The sequence below is a fragment of the Ictidomys tridecemlineatus genome, chromosome 3 (genome assembly GCF_052094955.1).
Source record: "Ictidomys tridecemlineatus isolate mIctTri1 chromosome 3, mIctTri1.hap1, whole genome shotgun sequence".
Lineage (NCBI taxonomy): Eukaryota > Metazoa > Chordata > Mammalia > Rodentia > Sciuridae > Ictidomys > Ictidomys tridecemlineatus.
Window position 1 is genome coordinate 105,201,950 of NC_135479.1, and position 12,826 is coordinate 105,214,775.

The 12,826-nt window shown below is 37.2% G+C and overlaps 1 pseudogene; it reads right to left on the bottom strand.

The window, feature by feature from the left end:
* Positions 1-739: 739 nt before the first annotated feature.
* LOC144375722 (putative vomeronasal receptor-like protein 4) lies at positions 740-1,686 on the bottom strand (annotated as a pseudogene).
* Between the last annotated feature and the right edge of the window lie 11,140 nt (positions 1,687-12,826).

Consider the following 12,826-nt stretch of genomic DNA (forward strand, 5'->3'; position numbering starts at 1 on the left):
GTTTTTACTTTTTTACTGTAGCCACCTTAGAAAGTGAGAAGTGATATCTCATTATGGTTTAAGATTTTGTTTTTGGTACTTGAAATGAACCCAGGATTACTCTACCACTAAGCATCATTCCCAGCCCATTTAATTTTTGTTTTGTTTTGTTTTGTTTTGAGGAAGCATCATTCTAAGTAGCCCAGTCTAAACATTAACTTAGGATTCTTCTGCCTTAGCTCCTGAGTAGTTGGGATTACTTGTGTGCACCACTGCAGTGTGTGTCTAATTTTTTCATTTGATATTGGGAATTAAGTCCAGGGGAGTTTTTTCCAGTCCTTTTTATTTTTTATTGAAAGATAGGGTCTTTCTAGTTTGTTGAGGCTGGCCTCTAACTTATAATCCTCTTGCCTCAGTCTCCCAGGCCTTATAGGTATATGCTTCCCTGCCTAGCTCAAAATAATTCTTAAGAATAAGTGTAACATAGATATTTTTAAACAAAGAAAGAATGTACTTCTAATAGACCATCACATATTAAATTTTTAAGTAATATAGCGCAGGAAGAAAAAATATTTCCAGAATGAAATTTAGACACAAAAATTAGATGGAATAAATTGTAGAAATTCATAAATATACAAATGCATATTAGGGTAAAATTATTCAGAGTTTTTCCTATCCCAATATATTATTTTTGTATGATAGAAAGTGTGAAATTCTACATTAATCAATATTTTTCTCAGAGAAAATTAGAAAAAATTCTTCAGAAAAGTTTCATCAAAAGGTGGCCTTTCTTCCCACATGTAAGTTGGGTGATTTTTGTTATTTGAGTGTCAGCATTGATTAGCACCAAAGGACTAACTGTGCCATAGCCATTGGCCACAAGCATTTGGACACATACCAAGATGGCATCAGTGGTCCATGTCAAACCTATGGTCAATGAAATGATGGAGTCTGCACAGTACAGGACAGCAAAGCAGCAGATCAGCAGCAGAATGCTTTGAGTGGCCCTTTGTTCTGGGGAGGATTTTTGAGAGAGAACTTGGAATTGTGAATATTCTGGGACTACTTTTTGTGTCTGTACAAGAGAATGACCATGTACCCACTGGAAAAAACCATAAGGCCCACGAAGAAGACATCTCTACATGCCATTAAGGTGAGAAAGAATTCCCTGTGAATGTACTTCATGGGTAGAAAGGAATAGTGTTCAGTGACGAACAGAAGACCAGGCTGGGTCTTATTGGGTGTGGACACAGTGTACAGGAGCAGTTTGCTACAGGTGGACATGGTGAAGACCCATAAGAAGAAAAATAGCTTCAAAATTGGATTTGTGTTTTTCAGTTTGATGTTGGCCAACCAAGAGACAGTGGGGCTGATGGTGATGGCCTGAAGCACACTCAGGACACAGGTGGTACAGATGGACAGTCCCCTCATGACCTTGTTCAGAAAGACTAGCACTTTGCATTTGAAGTCTTCTGGAATATCCTGTATTTCCCAAATGTCTGTAGATACCAAAAGGCCCATGGTGAGGAGCATGAGAATGTGTGTTAGAGCCAAGTGGACGATGGGGAGGTCGGTGAACCTAGGCTTGTGGCCCACATGGACAGCAGCACTGTGGAGGCAAATCAGAATTGCATTTGCTGAGATCCCAATGCCAGCCTGGGGATAAAAGGCATTTCTTATGGCTATATAACTGAAATGTTGGTCCATCTTCATGAGGATGTTGAAGTAAATGTTTCTGAAAGGAAATGCAGGACTTCATGTGACATATACAGCATTTTCTTTGCCAGGCTTCCAATCATCAATTTGCACTTTTCTTTCTCTAGAGTCATCATTTACCCAAACAATTCTATACAAATAGGACTAGCTCTGATGCCTCATTTAACTTCAAGTAAGTTCTGGGGCATGCATGGCTCTGGATCGAGTGCTTGCCTAGTGTGCATGATGCCCTGGGTTCTGCCCACCACACTGCAGTCAATACATATATCATCATCACTTATTACTTCATGGAATGAATTTTTAAATCTCCCATCTCCTCATGGGGTATCTATATCATATCTTTATCTGTAAAACTTTAATAATTACTGTGCTTTTATTCATGTCAATAATTATATTATTTAATGGGTAGCATTTGTGTACTTTCCTGTTTTTCCTGCATATATCTTAAGGGTGAAGATGCCTACTTGTTTACCTTTGTATCTGGAAGATCCAAGACAGTGCTGCCTAGACATTGTTCACCAAAGACTGTTTATGTAAGTCTTGGAGAAATGGAAGTAAGACTCTTCCAGGAAAAATGTCTGAAGAGTCCCATTCTCATGGTTTGTTTATGAAAGTGCAGAACACTGAGGGATTTAGTAGTGTGCATCTCAGACCCAGCAGCCTGTGTTTATCTGAGTTTCACCACTTACTAGCTGAGTGAGCATTGTCAATCAGTTAACATCATGAATAAAAGTGGATAAACACAATACTTTTCTCAAAGCTATTGGAATAAGCAAGTGAAAATCATTTAGAAAATACTTGACATGTATGAAGCACTATAATAGTGTTAAATATTGGTTCCTAATTTATCACCACTCAACTTTGGCTTAGGAGCATTCACATAGGACATTAAAGATTTCAAAGAGAGATTAAAAACCTACCATAACATTGGCTTCCTATGGCAAACATTGATCCTTGGTTACAGGAGAAATTCTAGGTTTTAAAAAATTTTCCATTTTCCCCAGGAAATACCTTCAAATATTTCTGCATTCATAATCCAATGTGTGGAGACACATGGTAGAGCCTCTTAATTATCAATCAAGAAGTATCATATTTTATGCTTTCATTTTATTTCTCATTTTGTATTGAATTCACTTCTTCTTGAGTCAAGACTCCTAAGCAGGGGTGGAATCAGATGAAAAGGCTGCTTTCTGATGGCTGCATGCCACCAAGCTCTCCCGATGCCTCCTCCCCATCTCCACTCTTATGGCATCTTATCTCTATCCTTCAAATATAGCAGATTCTCAGATCCTGCATCTTTAAATCTGAAGCATAATTTTTCTATATATAAAGATCTTCATTGGAATCCACTTTCTTTTAGAGCTTGACATATGATATTCTGGAACCTCCTGGCATTGAGGGTCTGTGTTGAGAAATCAGCTGAAATCTGAATTGGTTTACTCCTATATGTAATTTTTTTTCTTGCAGGTTTTAAAATTTTATTCTTATTCTGTTTATTATTCACTCTTATTATACTGTGTCTTGATGTGGCTTTGCTATAATTTTCTTCTTCTGGGGTTTTGTAAGCCTCTTGTAGTTGATTTTCCATTTCATTCTTTAGATATGGAAACTTTTCTGATATTATTATTTTTAAAAAAAAGTTTATGCATTACCTTGGTTTATATCTTCAAGCCTTTTGATTAATCATAAATTTGGTCTTTTCAAGTTATCTCATATTTCATGATTTCTTACCATCTTCTTAGTGTGGTTGACTTTATTTTCAAGAGTATATATTTTGTCTTCATCACCTGAGGATTTTTTTTCTTCTAAGTGATCCAATCTGTTAATGATAGTTTTCATTGAAATTTTAATTTGGTTTATTGTTTTCTTCATTTGAAGATTGCTGCTTGATTTCTTTTCATAATATCTGCCTCTTTATTGAAATGATATTTTACTTCCTGTATTTCCTCTACTGTATCATCCTCATTTCAAAGTTAAACCTAATTATGTATCTTCTAAGTATCTTTTCTTATATTTCTCCTACTCTGTCATCTGTGTATTTTTTCGTTGAAACATCCTGGTATTTTGACGCATTTTCATCCCATGATTTTCATGTTGTTTGTGTTTCTTCCTCCCTATCACTATGACACTGAGACAGTAATTTCTACCCTGTAGTCTTGTAGTGTCCCTGAAGTCTTCCAGTACCTCACCTTAAGGGGGAGACAAATATTAATAGCACCCAAAGCAAAAAATATACAACTTTAATCCTAATATCTCCTATTAAAGCAGCTAGAGTTTTGTCACAATAAACAGAAATGATGTGTTAAATTATTGTCTACAATATAAATAGTAAGTTTGATAAAAGGGTTCAAAATTTCTAATGATGGACAATGAGAGAACAGAAGTACTGTAAGATGTAGTGTTTTAAAGGGCTTATAAGGAGAGAATATAGAGATAAAAGTGAAAAAAATAATTAATAGAGTCTTGCTTTTACTTTTAGTATGAAATTCAGAAAGAGAATACAGGGAGACAGACATGTGAGAGAAAACATATATACAAATACTGGCACAACTGTGGGAGTCTTTTGTGGAATTGTTAATGTGAAATTGTACCTCATTAGGGCTTACTCTTTGCTGAAATCAGAACTGAATACAGAATCCCACTATGCATAATAAAAGCCTCAGTGACCAAGATTATTCTGAGAACTTTATACTTTCTTACACATTTTCAGGAGGCATGAGAACTGCTGCCTCATAGACTGTGTTAGACCAGGTCATTGGAACTAGCTGGCAGTAGGTGAATGGTTAAGTGTGAGGCCTGCATCACTGCTGAGTGCAGCTAAAGTGATGGAGGTCTCTAGTATCTTCTCTTGGTGACTGCAGGTAGCTGAAGCCATGATGCTACTGGTGGTGTATGGCTGGCCAAGAACTCTTTCTATGCAGACTGAACAGCCCTAGGAAGTTGGGCTCTTAGAAAGACTTGGTCAGATTTGAGTTGGCAATGTAATGTTTAACTTTGATAACAAGAGTTTAATACTCTGGAAGCTGGGGTGGGAGACATGTATCCCATGAAAACAATGTGGAGTCAAATGCTTTGCTTACCTGCCTGCAGAACTGCTCTCAGTCTTTAAAGCATACCATGAATAAAAACAGCAGAAGCCTTATCACTCAGATTCTGTGTATAACTAGATGGGGAAAGAAAGTAACTATCTTATTTAAAGCCAAGAATATGTTACAGGATGAACCTCAGTGTTCAAATGGTACATTTCTGGTCATTTTTGTGAATGCTTATGACAGAGTTTATCTCCACTTGCCCATGAGCATGAAGATGTGGAAGAAGACACTTTACCCAGCCTCTGGAATTGTGGTGTCATATTCAGCCAGGTATCATAGGAGACTGGTAAGTTCTGGGAAGTTTCTTTTATATCTCTGTGAAATTCAGGGATAGTCAGCTGGCCTTCCCACCTAATAGGCTCCATAAATGAAGCTGAGGTGCCCCTGGAAACATAACATTTTTGTGACATTCCAAGATGCCAGAGGATGATATCAAATGCTCATGGAGGCAGTTCCATGAGGCATTCAGAGCATCTATTCTACCCAGATGAAGCTCTCACCAAAGACATGAACAGGCACTAGCCAACCAATCTGCCCTGCCTCTGTCCAAGTCCCAGCTGCCTTAAAGACCAGGAGATAAGGCTGTACTTGTGTTTCTACTCAGTTCTGTTCCTTCCAAGGATCCAACTGCTTCCCCCACTCCATTTTCTTATAGCCTCTGATCTTCACTTTCCACTGACTACCAAACTCAATATCACACTTCCCTAAGTACCTTAATCCTCCTACTGCCACTGACCTTTTCCTCCATACTGTCTCAGCCCCTTTTTCTCATTGTCACTCACTAAAATTTATCAATCCATCTCAAGTTGCATTTTTAAGTATAGACTTCCAATAACTTTCATGTTAGTCCAGTTTACCTGGAAAGCAAGCCTTTGAAACAGCCTGAATACTAACCATTACAGCAGAGATCAAGGAACAGCATGAGCAAGGAGGGCACAACCCAAAGGAAAACCTCAGGGAGGGGTGACTTTATTTGCTGATACACATGAATTCAACTGTTCTAGTTCTGTAAGGGTCAAAATTCACCCCACAAAAAATTCAACTCTACATTGTACCTAGATTCTCTCATCTGAGCTCTTTGAATGGAGGAGAGGCCCAAAGTCTGGATTCACTGAGTGGTCTAGGTGACAACAAGAAAACTAGGTCTATACCCCCACTTTCTGTTCTTTGTCTACTCTAACTATTCATCCAATCCACAGGTGCTCACATTATTCTAACTGTATCATATTTGTGTATTTGTCATTCCATCCCTTACAAAACTCAGAAGAAGTTGAAACATATAACTCCCTTGAAAAACACCCTTGACATTCTTGTTCATGACTCTCTTTAGGTGACTTCTGCACAACTACACCAGAAACTCTCAGCTTTACTGGAAATATCCATCTACACACACTGTAACTGTGCACCTGTACTCAATGTTTTTCATAAAACAGGAAGTTCCCTGGTTTGCTAGAGACTCTGGATGATTAATAACACTTTCTCTTCTCTTCCAGGAGGACATGTCACCTGGAACTCAAAAGCTCTGCAAAATATTCAGAGGCAGTTCAAGTCCACAAAAAAATATATTGATTTCTGACAAGAAATCTATCAAAAAACATGCATCCATACCCATTTTTTTGGTTTCTGGCCAGTTAGTGTGAACCCTGTCCCTAACTTTATTAAGTGCTTCAAAGCATGACCACATACAGTTGAGATTGTACACATCATACCTGTCAGGCCTAGATTTTCATCTGGAAATGCCCTAGTCCTTAGCCTACATCCCCTTCAACAGGGTTTTTCTCCTCTCATGTATTCACATTCTCTTGAATCTTCCCAACCTCACTCTCCATCAGATAATTTCCACTGGCATACAAAAATTATCTGATATCCCTCACCTTAAGGGAAAATCATGACCTTCACCTTCCTGTACCAATTATAGACACTATACCATACTCTGCAGCCATTCACAAGAGCACCAAACTGTTACCTTAATTTGCTAACTTTCTGTTTTATATACATGTATTTAAATTATTAAACCTTTCCTAACTACAAAAATTTAATGAAGAACAAAATTTCTAATACCTTATTATCTTCTAATTTCAGTATATTTTCTCAACCTCAATTTTTCAGTAACCTGCTTAAAAATATAAATTTTCAGTCTTATATTAAAATATCTTCATCTTCTCTCTATTTTGAATGTTGGTTTAACAGGAAAAAATTTATCCTGACAATTATATCCCATGGCTTTTTGAAGGTATTATTATATTATCTTCTCCATTATTGCTATCTGTTATTATCTAATTGTTTCTTTTGTGCTCATTTTAAGATTTTTTTTTTGTTAGACTGGAGTTGTAACTCAGTAGTAGAGGGCTTACCTAGCATATGTTAGGCACTGGTTTTGATCCTCAGCAGCACATAAAATAAATAATTAAAATAAAGGTGTTGTGTACACCTATAACTAAAATGTACATATTAAAAAGAGATCTTTGAAGATGGCGGTTGGAAGGGAGTGAGCACCCCCAGTAACCTACACTGCTGTCCCAGGAGGTTGTGAGTTCAGAATGGCCAGATGCTGTATTGTCAGGAATATTCAGCAAAGTTGGTGTGGGAAGCCATTTCTGACACGTGATTGGGTGGCTCTCATTAAGCGTCTGAGATGTTCTGGCTGTGTTGGAACTTTCCCGGTGCTTTTCTGATGAGAGAGCCCATCCATGTGGGGGTGTGCCTGACCACTGACCCCGGGGGTCCAATCACTGACCCTGAACTTAAAGTGCAGTCCCCCCTCAACCTTCATTGAATGGAATTCTCCCCTAAATCTCTTGTTCCCCAATAAAAAGCTACTCCTAGGCTATTCACTCTCTCTCTCTCCTGCTAGCCCTGAGTAATCCTTGCTGCCCTGCTGGGCCTTTAGAAGAGGGAACCAGAGAGGGGAGCCATCTTGGACCTAGCAATAGAAATAAGGTAACTGAGTCTGTGTTTTATTTTGATCTCATCAAGCTAACTTTATGTCAAGAACCTCATTAATGAAACCAATGCGCTGGCCACATGGTGGAGTTGGTCTACATGGAACCTGAAGCAAGAGTTTGAGCATCTGAGGGGCATGAACATGGCTCAGACGTGAGAGAACCCGATCGGCACTGTGCATGGAGGTACCCAACCATCTGAACAGTAACCTGTTGCAGCTGGAGGAAATTGAGCACTTTGGAGACCTGGCAGTGCAAAGAAATGGAACTTCAGATCCTGCAAATATCTGCCAACCATGACTTCACAGGGCACCTGACCCAGAACTGAAGTTGGGACTTAGGGGAGAATGGGCCCAGGTCTACCCTCCTCACTGGACCCCTGGCATGGAAATGGGCTGCCACCATATTGGAGAACTGACGTCATCAGCATTCCACAGATTAAATTGCATGGCATCGAGTTTGTCGACAGATCAAGTGTGGGAACCCCAGCCCCCCCTCCACACAGCTGGAATAACTCAAAGAATCACTACCCAGCTTCTGTGAGCATGAATATCAGAGCTGAAGGAAACTGAAAAGGCACCTGACCTCCAACTCCCCCTCCCCTCAACAGGAAAACCTGAAACCTTTCACCCCAGTTCTCAGTGGGTGTGGCTATCAGAGGGAATCAGACAGAACAGGTTGCTGGTTTTCAACTCCCGCTCTCCACAGCCATGATGACTGAGTGAATGACAAAAAACCAAACTTAAGAGTCATTGGGATAGAGAAAGCTATAGAGGTCCAAACCAAAGGAATGAGCAACTTGTTAAATGAAATAATTTTAGAAAACTTTTCAGACATGAAGAATGAAATGCAAATCAAAATCCTAGAAGCCTACAGGACACCGAATGTACAAAAACAAGAGACCCATACCAAGACACATTATAATGAAGATATCCAACATACAGAACAAGGAGAGAATATTAAGAGCTACAAGAGAAAAGAAACAGATTACATTTAGGGGTAAACCAATTAGGTTAATGGCTAATTTTTCATCACAGACACTGAAAGCTAGAAGATAGTGGAACAACATATTTCAAAAGCTGAAAGACAATGGGTGCCAACCAAGAATATTGTATCTGGCAAAATTAAGTTTCAGGTTTGAGAATGAAATTAAAAACCTTCCATGATAAACAAAAGTTAAAAGAATTCACAGCCAGAAAACTAGCACTGCAAAGCATTTTTGGCAAAACACTACAGGAAGATAAAATGAAAGACAACAACAAAAATCAACAATGGAAAGTAGCTCAGTAAAGGAAAAAACTAATCAAAGAGGAAAAACAAATCAATTTTTATAACAAAAATAAACATGATTGTAAGTACAAATCATATATTAATAGTAACCCCATATATCAATAGTAACCCTAAATGTTAATGCTTTAAACTCATCAATTATGTGATATAGGCTAGGAACCTGTATTTACAAAAAACAGACCCAAAAATATGCTGCCTACAGGTGACTTATCTGATAGGAAAAGACATACACAGGCTGAAGGTGAGAGGTTGAGAAAAATGATACCACTCACATGGCCCTTGGAAGCAAGCAGGGGTAGCCATACTCATATCAAATAAAATTAACTTCAAGCCAAAGTTAATCAAAAGGAATAAATAAGGACACTATATACTGCTAAAGGGAACCATTAACCAACAAGACATAACAATCATGAATATATATGCCCCAAACAATAGTGCTGCTATGTTCATAAAACAAACTCTCCTCAAGTTCAAGAGACAAATAGACCACAACACAATAATTTTGGGTGATTTAACACACCTCTCTCACCACTGGACAGATCTTCCAAACGAAAGTTGAATAAAGAAACTAGAACTCAATAACATGGTTAATAAACCCTAGACTTAACTGACATATATAGTATATATCAACCATCATCAAGTGGATACATTTTTTATCTCAGCAGCACATGGAAATTTCTCAAAAATAGACCATATTTTGCCTTAGAGAAGGTCTGAGCAAATATAAAGGAGTAGAGATAATATCATGCATTTTATCCAATCATAATGGAATGAAACTGAAAATCAATGATAAAAAAGCAAAGAAAAACTCTTACATCACTTGGAGAATAAACAATATGCTACTGAATGAACAATGGGTTACAGAAGACATCAAGAAGGAAATTAAAAAGTTCTTAGAGAGAAATGAAAACACAGACACAACATATTGGAATCTATGGGACACTATGAAAGCAGTATAAGAGGAAAATTCATTCCTTGGAGTTCATTCTTCAAAAAAAGAAAAAAATAAGTAAATGATCTCAGAGTTCATCTCAAAGCCCTAGAAAAAGAAGAGCAAAACTCAGCAAATACAATAGAAGGCAAGAAATAATTAAAATCAGAGATGAAATCAATGAAATCAAAATAAAAGAAACAATTGAAAAAATTGACAAAACTAAAAGTTGGTTCTTTGAAAAAATAAATAAGATCAATGGACCCTTAGCATGCTAATGAAGAGAAGAAGAGAGAGAACTGAATTTACTAGCATATGGGATGAAAAAGGCAATATCACAACAGACACTACAGAAATACAGAAGATAATTAGAAATTATTTTGAAACCTTATACTCCAATAAAATAGAAGATACTGAAGGCATCGATAAATTTCTTAAGTCATATGATCTGCCAATATTGAGTCAGGATATACACAACTTAAGCAGACAAATATCAAGTGAGAAAATAAAAGAAGCCATCAAAAGACTACCAACCAAGAAAAGCCCAGGATCAGATGGATATACAGCACAGTTTTACAAAACTTTTAAAGAAGAACTAATACCAATATTCTCCAAGCTATTTCAGGAAATAGAAAAAGAGGGAGTACTTCCAAATTCATTCTATGAGGCCAGCATCACCCTGACTCCAAAACCAGACAAAGACACTTCAAAGAAAGAAAACTATAGACCAATATCTCTAATGAATATAGACGCAAAAATCCTCAATAAAATTCTGGCAAATCGGATACAAAAACATATCAAAATGATCAGGCACTATGATCAAGTAGGATTCATCCCTGGGATACAAGACTGGTTCAATATACAGAAATCAATAAATGTAATTCACCACATCAATAGACTTAAATATAAGAACCATATGTTCATCTCGATATGTGCAGAAAAAGCATTCAACAAAATATAGCATCCCTTTATGTTCAAAACACTAGAAAAACTAGGGATAATAGGATCTTACCTCAACATCGTAAAAGCTATTTATGCTGTCTCAGGCCAGCATCATTCTAAATGGACAAAAAGTGAAGGCATTCCCTCTAAAATTTGTAACAAGACAGGGATGCCCTTTCTCACCACTTCTATTCATCATAGTTCTTGGAACACTGGCCAGAGCAATTAGATAGATGAAAAAATTAAAGGCATAAATACAGGAAAAAAAAAATTATCACTATTTGCGGATGACATGATCCTAAACCTAGAAGATCCAAAAGGTTCCACCAAGAAACTTCTAGAACTAGTAAATGAATTCAGCAAAGTGGCAGGATATAAAATTAACACACATAAATCAAAGGCATTCCTGTATATCAGTGACAAATCCTTGGAAATGGAATGAAGAAAACTACCCCATTCACAATATCCTCAAAAAATGAAAATAAAATACTTGAGAATCAACCTAACGAAAGAGGTGAAAAATCTAAATAACAAAAACTACAGAACCCTAAAGAGAGAAATAGAAGAAGACCTTAGAAGATGGAAAAATATACTTTGCTCATGGATAGACAGAATTAATATCATTAAAATGGCCATATTACCAAAAGTACTCTATAAGTTTAATGCAATGCCAATCAAAATCCCAATGGCATTCCTTGAAGAAATAAAAAAAAAGCAATCATAAAATTTATCTGAAAAAATAAGAGACCCAGAATAGCTAAAGCAATTCTAAGCAGGAAGAATGAAACTTGTGGTATAGCGATACCAGATTTTAAACTATACTACAGAGCAATAGTAACAAAAATAACATGCTACTGGCACCAAAACAGGCTGGTAGATGAATGGTACAGAATAGAGGACACAGAGACCAACCCACAAAATTATAACTATCTTATATTAGACAAAGTTGCTAGAAGCATGCAATGGAGAAAGATAGCCTCTTCAACAAATGGTGCTAGGAGAACTGGAAATTCATAGGCAACAAAATGAAATTGAATACCTTTCTATCACCATACACAAAAGTTACCTCAAGATGGATCAAGGAGCTAGGAATCAAACCAGAGACTCTGCATCTATTAGAAGAAAAAGATAGCCATAATCTCCATCATTTGGTGTCGGGCCCCAAATTCCTTAATAGGACACCTATAGTAAAAGAGTTAAAATCAAGAATCAATAAATGGGATGTATTCAAACTACATTGTTTTTCTCAGCAAGAGAAATTATATGTGAGGTGAATAGGGAGCCTACATCCTGGGAACAAATTTTTACACCTCACACTTCACATAGAGCTCTAATCTCTAGAGTATACAAAGAACTCAAAAAGTTAAACAATAACAACAACAAAATAACCCAATCAACAAATGGGCCAAGGACATGAACAGACACTTCTCAGAGGAGGATATACAATCGATCAAAAAATACACAAAAAAATGCTCACCATCTCTAGCAATCAGAGAAATGCAACTTAAAACTACTCTAAGATACCATCTCACTCCAGTAAGAATGGCAGCCATTATGAAGTCAAACAATAACAAGTGCTGGTGAGGATGTGGGGGAAAAGGCACACTCATACATTGCCTGTGGACTACAAATTACTGCAGCCAATTTGGAAAGCAGTATGGTGATGTTTGGAAAACTGGGAATGGAACCACCATTTGACCCAGCTATTCCCCTTCTTAGACTGTACCCAAAAGACCTAAAAAGGGCATACTACAAGGACACAGCCACATCAATGTTTATAGCAGCACAATTAACAATAGCTAGACTGTGGAATCAACCTAGATGCTCTTCAATAGATGAATGGATAAAAAATGTGGCATTTATACACAATGAAATATTACACATCACTAAAGAAAATAACAAGATCATGGCATTTGCAGGGAAATGGATGGCAT